The following is a 10,298-nucleotide window of genomic DNA, read 5'->3' on the forward strand; positions in this document are numbered from 1 at the left end:
ATATTGGATGTGTAACAACGAAGTAATACAAGAGTTCTCGCCAATTTATAGTGAGGCCTTAGCAACGTCGATAATCGTGCTAAATTATACGGATGCAATTAGCGTGTCGCGATATTCCGAGTAATTTTGATCGGTATAGTGAGAAAGAGAGAGAAAGGGGAAAAAGAGAAAAGACAGGGGAGAAAAAATAGAGAGAAAAGAGAGAAAAGAAATGAAAAAGAAAAAAAGAAAAAAAAAGAAAAAAAAAAAGAGAAAGAAAAGGAATAGGTGAAATGAAAAGGAAACTCGTTTCGTTTTTAAAAAAGGAAATTTTCATCGTATTCCAAAAGGATAAAGAAATTGAATCATAAAAAGGCAAAAAAGAAATAGAAGAAATAAAAAAAAAAAAAATTGAGTACAAGAGTCGAATAAAATACTGGTTAGTAGAGAAAGAAAGAAAGTAAGAAAGAAAGAAAGAAAGAAGGAGAGAGAGAGAGAGAGAGAGAAAAGGAACAAAAAATCGGTCATCGTTGAATAGAAAGAATACGAGATATTGAGGACAACGTATTGTTTCGAACCTAATCTTATAACGGGATTAAACTTCGTCATTCGTCGTCAACTCGTTCCTGTCGTTGTTGTAACGATCGCACACAATTTATTAGCGACTCCCAGGGTCAACAATCCGTTCCATCGTTTCTCCTTGTATATTTTTTTTTACACGAAATTATTTTTTTCTTCTTCATTCTCCATTTCGTTCAACCTTTCGTGGCACATATTCTTCTTTCTCCTTCAATTTATTTTTCTTCTTCTTTAAAATTCCTTCTTTTTTTTTCTCTCTCTCTCTCTCTCTCTTTGTCATTTTCAAATGGCATCTTTTCGTGACACCATTTTAATGGTATTCTCTTCCTTTTTTTTTTTTTTTTATCTCTTCCATTATTACACGGCACTCTTCTTGACACGTTTTCATTTTTTTTAATAATCATTTTTCTTTTTTTCGTTTCGTTTCATTCTTCCCAAGATTATTCTTTTGTTTTGTTTTGTATTTTTTTTTTCTTTTTTTTTTTTTTTCTTTTTTTTTTCTTCATTTTTCAATAGCACCCCTCACAATACATCACGTTTATCGTGCATTCTGAAAGAAATTCATACCGCACGTGTGCGATACTTACACATGCATTCTTCCCATAGAATTTATCAGTCGCATAATTTCCAGGCTAGAATTCCTTTGCTCAAGTTAGATTTTTATTTTAACGACTCGATTATGTGTAGATCGTCTTTGTAAATATCTCGCGGCGTGTGACACGTGTATCATGGGATGAATGAACTCATACAGAATGTAATAAATTCTTCGATAATAATCATAGAATGAATAAACGATAATGTTTTCTTTCTTTCTCTCTCTCTCTCTCTCTCTCTCTCTCTATCTCTTTTTACTTTCTTTTTTTTTTCATATGGAAATAAAAACTTGTCGAAAATTCGTACGAAATCGAACGAAATGTCGGACGAAAGAGAAATGATAAATCTAATAAGTCATTCGAATAGAAATTATTTGATCGAGTTGAGGGATACGCATGATATATATTATAATGATTTCAAGAGGAAGTTACCTATCTCGTCTCGCATCTGCAGTTATAACGGTGCATCTCCCCGTTGGCAGTTAAAATCACACCAACGAGAACGATGGTAACGATCCAGATATACTTACGTCATGATTACGGTGATTTTACATTGTGCGAAATTCACGGGAATGATTCGTCTAATCCGAGCCTTAAATCATAGATTACATGTCTGTTATTCGTCCCGGAAACGGCGCTAACTCGTACAACGAGCGAACGAGCGCGAGAGAGAAAGATATAACAAAAAGATCGTCAACCTTTTAAATCATGATCGATCATATTGAGGTATAATAAATCCATTAGTGTTGATGGAATTCTTTTTTGTTTTTTCTTTTTTTATAAAATTACTTCTTGGGGGGTGGGGGGGGGGGGAAGGGAGAGGGAAAATAAAATTTTACAATCGAATAATATAATGATAATGATGATGATAATAATAATAATAATAATAATAATAATAATAATAATAATAATAATAATAATAATAATAATGATGATAATTAGACACAATTATAATGTCGTAAAAATAATACGAATTAAGTAATAACAAATAATTAAAAAATTAATTAAAGATAATGCATTATATTGAAATTACATGTCGATGATAATAATCAAAAATGATTGATACAAACTATATTGAGATATAACAGATAAAAACCATAATCATACGATAAAAAAAAAAAAGAAAAAAAAAAAGAAAAAGGTGCAATATTAGAAAATAAAAAAAGAAAAGAAAGGTTCGCGTACATCATAGAAACATATACGATCAAGATGCAAATATAATATCAAAGTAGAGAGAAGAGATTAGTGCAAATATGCATCACATTAGCAAGAGAAATATAAAGGATATGGAAAGAAAAACAAACTGTAATAATTCTATCTGATTATCTTCACAACCGGTATTACATCTAAATCGTTCATACAGCATATTTTAAACGTGAACCACACCTTTTGATTCACGTCAGCACGAATATACGTGAACGCATAGAAAAGATCTATCATTTCGAAGATATATAATATTATTCGTTTAATTCTCAAATAAGAACAATAGAAAATATTTGGAAACTTTTTAAAACTTCTTACGGAAGAAAACAAATTGTGTTGAATAAAAACAAATGGAGAAAAAAAATTAATAAAAGATAATGAAACATATTATAATAATTCTAATAATAATAATAATAATAACAACAGCAACAGCAACAGCAACAACAACAACAACAACAACAACAACAATAATAATAATAATAATAATAATAAAGAACGGTGTATGGTTCGTTTTATAGCCATTGAGAACGATAAAAGAAGAGGAAGAAAAAGAAGAAAAAAAAGAAGTAGAAGAAGAAGAAGAAGAAGAAGAAGAAGAAGATGAAGAAGACGGAACGTAAAGAAACGTTATTTAAGTATATGTCTACATATTATATGATAAAATAGGAAGTTAAGTTTCCGTTAAAAGAACGCGCGCCAGGAAGATGGCACACGCGAATGTCAGCGGTAAATAATCACGGATCTCAAGGGAGATTTCCCGTTGACAATCAGCGAACCGTCAACGCGTATGGACTATATTAAATCGACGATCTTTTTTTTTTTCCTCTCCGTTCATTCTCCTTTCCTTTAAGATACCCTTCCTTCTCTTTTTTTCTCTCTCTCTCTCTCTCACTCTCTCCCTTTTTTTTCTTTTTCTTTTTCTCTTTTTTTTTTTTTATCCAGAAAGAATGCGAACTGACGAAGCTGGCACATTAATTTCACGATTTAATCTCATAAGAGATGACTCTAGCTTTATTATCATATCCTTATGAGACCTTAAGGAAACATTTACCACAACATATACATATGTCTATTTATATACGGTGTGTCTCAAGTGAAATGTTACAAATAATTCTCATAATGATCTCATTTGTCTAGATATATAAATAAATAATATTAAATTAATTGATCGTTTAATATGTAAAATAAAAAAGAGAAAATAAAATTATTATCAATATGATAGTTCTCAATTATAAATTAATATTATATTAATAAAACGTAATTATTAATATAACAATTGAAATATATAAACGATAATTTCGTTTAATATATTTTCGATGAAATAAGATATAAATTTTATTAAGAACCATTTTTAAATAAAAGATATTATACACAGAGATACACACACACAGACACGCACAAATGTATATGTGTACACGTATATAATAAAAGATTCGTATCTTTTTCTCGATCGTATTTTATCTCTCGTTCGTGCGGAACGTTTCGAATGGAATTAATCTCGAATGGACCACCCGATGGATGCTGCATTTATCTTTTCGTTTTTTCGACGATCTAACGTACGATAAGAAGGACAAAGAGACATGCAAACATCCTACCTAGCAGAGGATATCCCATTTTAACGGATCATTAGAGACTAGATACTAAATTGGATTTCTTTTCCTTTTTCTTTTTTTTCTATTTTCTTTCTTTTTTTCTTCTTTTTTTTTTTTTTCTTTTTTTTCTCTTTTACTTTTAACGACAGATTCGCGTTAAATTGCCAACCAAAGGAAATGATGCCACTCTGGATAAGGTGGATCGCGTGCTAGGAACGATCTCTCGTGGAATTCACAGGACCGATATCAAAGAAAAAGAGAGAGAGAGAGAGAGAGAGAGAGAGAATCCTATTGGTCGAGAGCGTTAAGCCGGTAAATGGCATACTAAATCTCCATGTGTATTTCTAGTTTCTCGGGAATAATTGAAAAGGATTAAAGAGCGATAAGCTTTTCTCTTTCATCCGCATACGGTCAACAACGTTCGTTCCTACGTCGTATTTCGTGACTTTTTTTTTCTTCTTCTTCTTCTTTTTTTTTTTTTTGTTTACTCTTTTTATTCTCTTTTAAGGAAATCGTTTCGAATGAACCCGTGAAGATCGAAATCGTTTTTACGCGAGGTCGGCTTTGGAAGGAAACGTAATTGAAAATTATATACAGTTTTTATTCGTTGTCTTCTTTTTATTATTATTATTATTATTATTTTTTTTTTCTTTTTCACCTTTGAAAAATTATCCATGATAATGCTTTATCGATTCTTATATTGATTATCGTATCTTATCGATTGAAGAATAGGAAAGAGAAGAATGACAGGAAGATGTTCATTAAATGAATTGCCTAAGGCCTTAAGTAAATCTTGAAGGTGGAGGTCCATCGTTAACGCTTGCTCAAGAGTAAGACCACCGACGGTATAAACTCGAGCGTTTTATGGATTCCACAGCATGGACGGCCATAAGTGTAACGGTCTTCGAACGCAATGGTGAGAGCCAAAGAGGTACGGTTACCGTTGCGCGGTCCACAAACTCCGACTAGCCGATATCCTCTTTTAGTGAATTGAGTACATCGCAATATCTCTTTCTTTCTCACTGCTCTTTTATTTCCTTTTATCTCTTGCCACTAACTTCGTCCTTTTTTTTGTTTGTTTGTTTGTTTTTTTTTTTTTTTCTTTTTTTTTTTTTCGTATCCTACTTATGTCATCTCGCTAATTTTATGACTATCGTCGGGAGGCAATAAATCATTTTCAATTCAAGTCAAATAACACCCCGTAAGTATATATTATGCCGTACTTGTAAATAATAATTGAATGGGTATTATCGAATGGTCATATGGAACGACGGTGAAAATGATTGCAAACTGTGTCGGTTCAACATCTGTAGCACGATGGAATCGCTTTTACCGTTATCCTTCTTCTTCGTAAATACGTATAATGAAGAGTTGCACGCGAACATAGTACGTGCAGAGGTCAGTTGGACGAAAGCACCTAATGTCACCGTATCTTTTGAACTTTCCGCGTATCGATTTTAGCGAGATCGAGAGGAGAGTACCGTTATTAGTATTACATGATACTTTTCCAATTCTTTTGGAATTTGCAAATAATTTGATTGTACCGTTCTACGATATAAGGAAGAGAATATTAAAGCAATATTTATTACATTAGAGCAACTATGTTATATCAATATAAATTATTTTAAATTTCATTTATTAGTTATATGAATATTTTCTCTTTCTTTTTAAACGTTTCAATATACGAAAATACCGTTCGATAATATGAAGTAGAGAAAAAAACAAAAATAATATTTATTATATTAGAAAGAGTATGTTATCTAAATGTAAAAATTATGATATACATATAAGTTTAAGATTATTTTACATTTATCTTGTAGATAAGTTCTACTTGTAGATCGACATTTTTTCAGTACGTACTATATATATATATATATATAGTCTTGAACATATCGTTGAACAAACATTGGTATGTAATTTAAACCATGATTTAGAAATTAAAATGATATCTCAATGATTTTCATTGAAATGATCGATAAAATTATCGAAGTATACATTGAGAAAGAAAGAGAAAACACGAGCGAGCGCGCGCGCGCGCGAGAGAGAAAGAGAGAGAGAGAGAGAGAAAGAGAGAAAGAAAAGTCAACATCCTGTGTTCTAATGAAATAGTAACACAAAGCCAAACGTGTGGGTTCTCTATTCTATCTATTTTCTATCATTATTCTTATCCTTTACACAGAGCTACTACCTAAGACGAAGGATACTCGTACGTCAGACCGATCTGATATCCGCTTCCAACGAGCATCTGAGATTAGAGTACACTGAACACTAGGATGTACATACTCACATACATACATACATGCAAACATGCCTTTAGATATATATATATATATATAAGAAATACATACCCTTTTCTGACTCTCTCTCTCTCTCTCTCTCTCTCTCTCTCTATCTCTCTCTTTCTCTCTTTCTCCGTAACTTCATGTTCGATAGCAGATTACAACGTTCAGCCAGCAAGTTCCTTTGCTTGTAATTGCCCACTGAATTCTCAATTTTCTTTTCTTTTCTTTTTTTTTTTTTTCTTTTCAATCCTTCAGAAAAATTACTATCCCTAAGAAGACAATTAACTCCAACAATTAAATTACACGTGGAACCTATTCATGTCCATCTTTTCTAAATCTTTTCCTAAAAATAAATTATCTTTAATCTATGATAATAATGAATACTAAAAGTAAATAGGATTATGTAGATATTATCGTAACGTTAATTTAATATATTTAATGAACCTTAATATGGAAGACACTGCTCGAAGTTTAATTTCTCGATAGGGATGATTTACTGGTATGATTGAAATACCAAGGAAGATACTTGTTATCGAGTTACACGCTCTCTACGGTTATTAGATATACGTGGTATTAGATAACCACATGTATTCCCATTTCAATGTTTTTAGTTATCATTGAGATTCGTGCACATATATATACATATATAAACCTGTACATATGTATGTATGTAAATATAATATATATATATTTTTTTTTTTTTAATATGAGCTTTTCGTTTAGCTATTAAAAGACCGGCGATTAGAATTAGCGATGAATTTGTAGCCTGTTACTACTTCCGCGAACATTTGCATTGACAATTGGAAAAGGAAAATCGTATAATCATTCGATTTTATCGACTCGATATTGCGACGAGTCGAAAGTAGTAAGCAATTATAAGAACCGTTTGTTGGTCGATTTCGAATGAAGGGAAAAAGAAAAAAAGAAAATAAGAGAAAGGATGCGGGTGGCCAAGGTCTTCGATCTTTGAACAGGATAGAGAAGAGAAAGATACTCGTTCGAAAGAGGTTAAAGGTATTTTATCACGACAGCTGTCTTCTTCGTTCTCTCTCTCTCTTTCTCTCTCTATCTATCTATTTATCTATCTCATTCTTTTTCTCTTTCTCCATTTCTCTTTCTCTCTATAATCTATCTTCGATCTCATTTCTCAAACGTATTTAGATTACAATTTGCCAATCGAATATATTTCTCTCGTTTATATCCCTGATGATCTTTTTGAACGTAAAATATAAATGGAAATTTTGAGTTTGTATCAATGCCGATATGACGTAAGCATGAATTATCCAAGGTATGAAATAACTCAACGCTCGTTTTCTTACTTATATCGAGGAAGTAGTTACAAAGCGTGCCAAGTGTTTGGTAATGAGCCGGTGTCGTCTCTCTTCCTTACGAGTTCGTTCGCCCTTACGCACCTTCTACGATATAGGCATATATGTGTGTGTGTGTGTATGTGTATATATATATATATATATATATATATATATATGTATATATATACGGTCGAGTGGTCACGCGTGTAGAGAGCCTTGACCTGCCACCGAGTGCTCGCTCTCTCTCTCTCTCTCTCTCTCTCTCTCTCTTTCTCTTTTTTTCCTCTATCTATCCCTCTTGTTTTTTCTCTTACATACCGAACTGATACGGATAATAAACGTGCACGCGACGAATCCTTTCTCATTAGTAGTATTACTATGGGAATGAAGATAAAGGCTAAAGAAATGAGTTTGGGTCTTATCTTTGACTCACTTTCGGCAGGTGTAAAGTTCCTAGGTCCGTACCTGCATTATTCTAGCGACCCACTGTTACGATGGGACCTGTGGGAACAGCTAGGATATTTAAGATATTTATCTCCTTTCTCTTCTTCTCTCTTTTTCTATATATATATGTATATATATATATATATATATATATATATATATATACATACATACACTTATACCATGATCTCATTCTTGAACTTATCACGAATTCTTTTCTCTTTCAGGAAGAACGAAGAAGATCGTTCATTTAGAAAAATCTTTTGAATAATCGAGATCAAAGATTTCTTCTGACGAAGATATAAATATATCGAGAATTTGTTGTACTCTTTCGTTTGATCTAAAAAAAAAAAAAAATAAATAAAAAATAAAACGAAAATAAAAAGGAAAAGAAAAATGAGAGAAAAAGGGAAGTAGTTCAGACGGAAAAGGAAATGTTGTGTATTAAAAATTTAAAATTAATATGCAGATAAAACAGATCGTTAGGATGTATTAATTTATCAAAGACAAGAGCCACACAAATGGCTCTTGTTTTATAATATATTATTCTTTTTTGTTGATCTTAGGAAGGATGTAGTTTGTACGGGAAGAAAAATTTTAAATATTTCAGATTAAAGATCAAAGATGGATAGAGATGTTGACGTTAATTTATCGAAGATCATGGACGAATAGCTCAAGTATCGAGTACGGAAACGTGTAACATCTCCTTCTCCTTCATGGAAGCGTAGCGAAGAGAGTCTTGGTCAGGGCCGTAGTCAGACCGAGGTCAATGTCCAGGCGGCGCCTGTAAGATCCACGGTCAGCAGCAGGAACGACGGATAGTGGGGCAGGTCGTGTTTTTAACGTCGAGAAAACGAAAAGCAAGAGAAGGAAGGTAGGAAAAGATACGGAAAGGCATCGGACTCGGTTCGCTTCGAATGCTTACTTCTCGCTAACATGCGAATCCATCTTCTTTTCATTGGGTTCTATAGAAAGGCATTTCGTACCTCGTTAGCCGTCCTAATTCCTTCGTTAGTTTTCTATGCCTTTTGAAAATTAGTTATAATGATAAACAAATCATCATTAGAATTAGAAATATCGTTAGAGAGATATTAATCTTTAAAGTTTAGCTTCGTTTACTCTTATTCTTTATCATCTTGTTCGTTATTACCATCGACGATAACGATTTGTAATATTGATAAAGGAAAAAAAAAGAAAGAAATCTAGTCGAAGGAAGACGACGACGATGACAATGATGACAATGATGATGATGATGATGATGATGATGATGATGATGATGATGATGATGATGATGACGATGACGACGACGATGATGATGATGATGATGATGATGATGATGACGAGGACGACAACGACGACGACTATCTGGAAGGAGGAGTAGCAGAAAAAGATGATCGGTCACGCTACGTTGAATTCGCAACGAACAAAATAGAAAAGTTTCCCGTAGGGTCCAACCAACCTTTATTCGTTATATTGTCTATTACGCGATCTCTCGAGATAATGAAACTTTGATATCGTCTTCTTTCAAGGCCATTCTTAACATCGTACACCATTCGTTCTTTAGCAAGGTCACGTTCCACGCATTACTGAAAGTACCATGCAACGCCCTAGTCGATGTCTTTGTAAGTACGTACTTATCTATATACCTGCGATTTGTTAGGTGGGCGTAACTTAATTGGTTCAGTAGGATCGAGATGAGATTACGTATTATTTCTTCAAGGATATAATGAATCATGAGATCTTCGAGAGGATGAACGCGTCTCGCGGCGATCTTGGTTATTCGGTTTAAAGTGTTACGCTTCTCTTCTGGCATTGAACTCACCGGCTTAGAGCGGAAAAGCTACTGACCTTTCGTAGTATGGATTAAAGAAGGGAAACATTGCAAATATGTTTAAAAAGATAGATCCTTATTTTTATTTCGTAAATTGCAATCGTTTTTTATCTCGATGAACGAATATAATTTCGAAGTTTCTTTTTAATTAATCGATTAATATTGATCTGCGTGCAATTCAACGTGTTGTAATATTTTTATTGTTTTCTTTTTTTTTTTTTTTTTTTTTTTAACATTTCATAAACATTAACCAATGGAAAATATTGTTGATAAAATTCTTTCATATATGAAAAGCGTCGAAGAGCGAGCATTTTTGTTTTAGAATTTATAAGAGCAAAACACGATCGATAAATTTGAAAAAGTGCTTTCAGACGGGGGTCATCGTACCTGTACACGAATCACACGATAAAGGCCGAGGTACCAGTATGAATATTCGACTGTCGTCGTTCGTCTGTTACACGAATCGTAACGCGTCTTTAGAATAT

At 32.7% G+C, this 10,298-nt stretch overlaps 1 protein-coding gene across 2 annotated transcripts in view; it reads right to left on the minus strand.

Moving 5' to 3' along the window:
• The window catches only part of tyn (trynity), a 35,096-nt gene that overhangs the window by 23,581 nt on the left and 1,217 nt on the right, over window positions 1-10,298 (minus strand). The gene's annotated exons all lie outside the window — the stretch shown is intronic.

Source organism: Vespa mandarinia, chromosome 5 (assembly GCF_050613455.1).
Source record: "Vespa mandarinia isolate Hongniang chromosome 5, ASM5061345v1, whole genome shotgun sequence".
Classification (NCBI taxonomy): domain Eukaryota; kingdom Metazoa; phylum Arthropoda; class Insecta; order Hymenoptera; family Vespidae; genus Vespa; species Vespa mandarinia.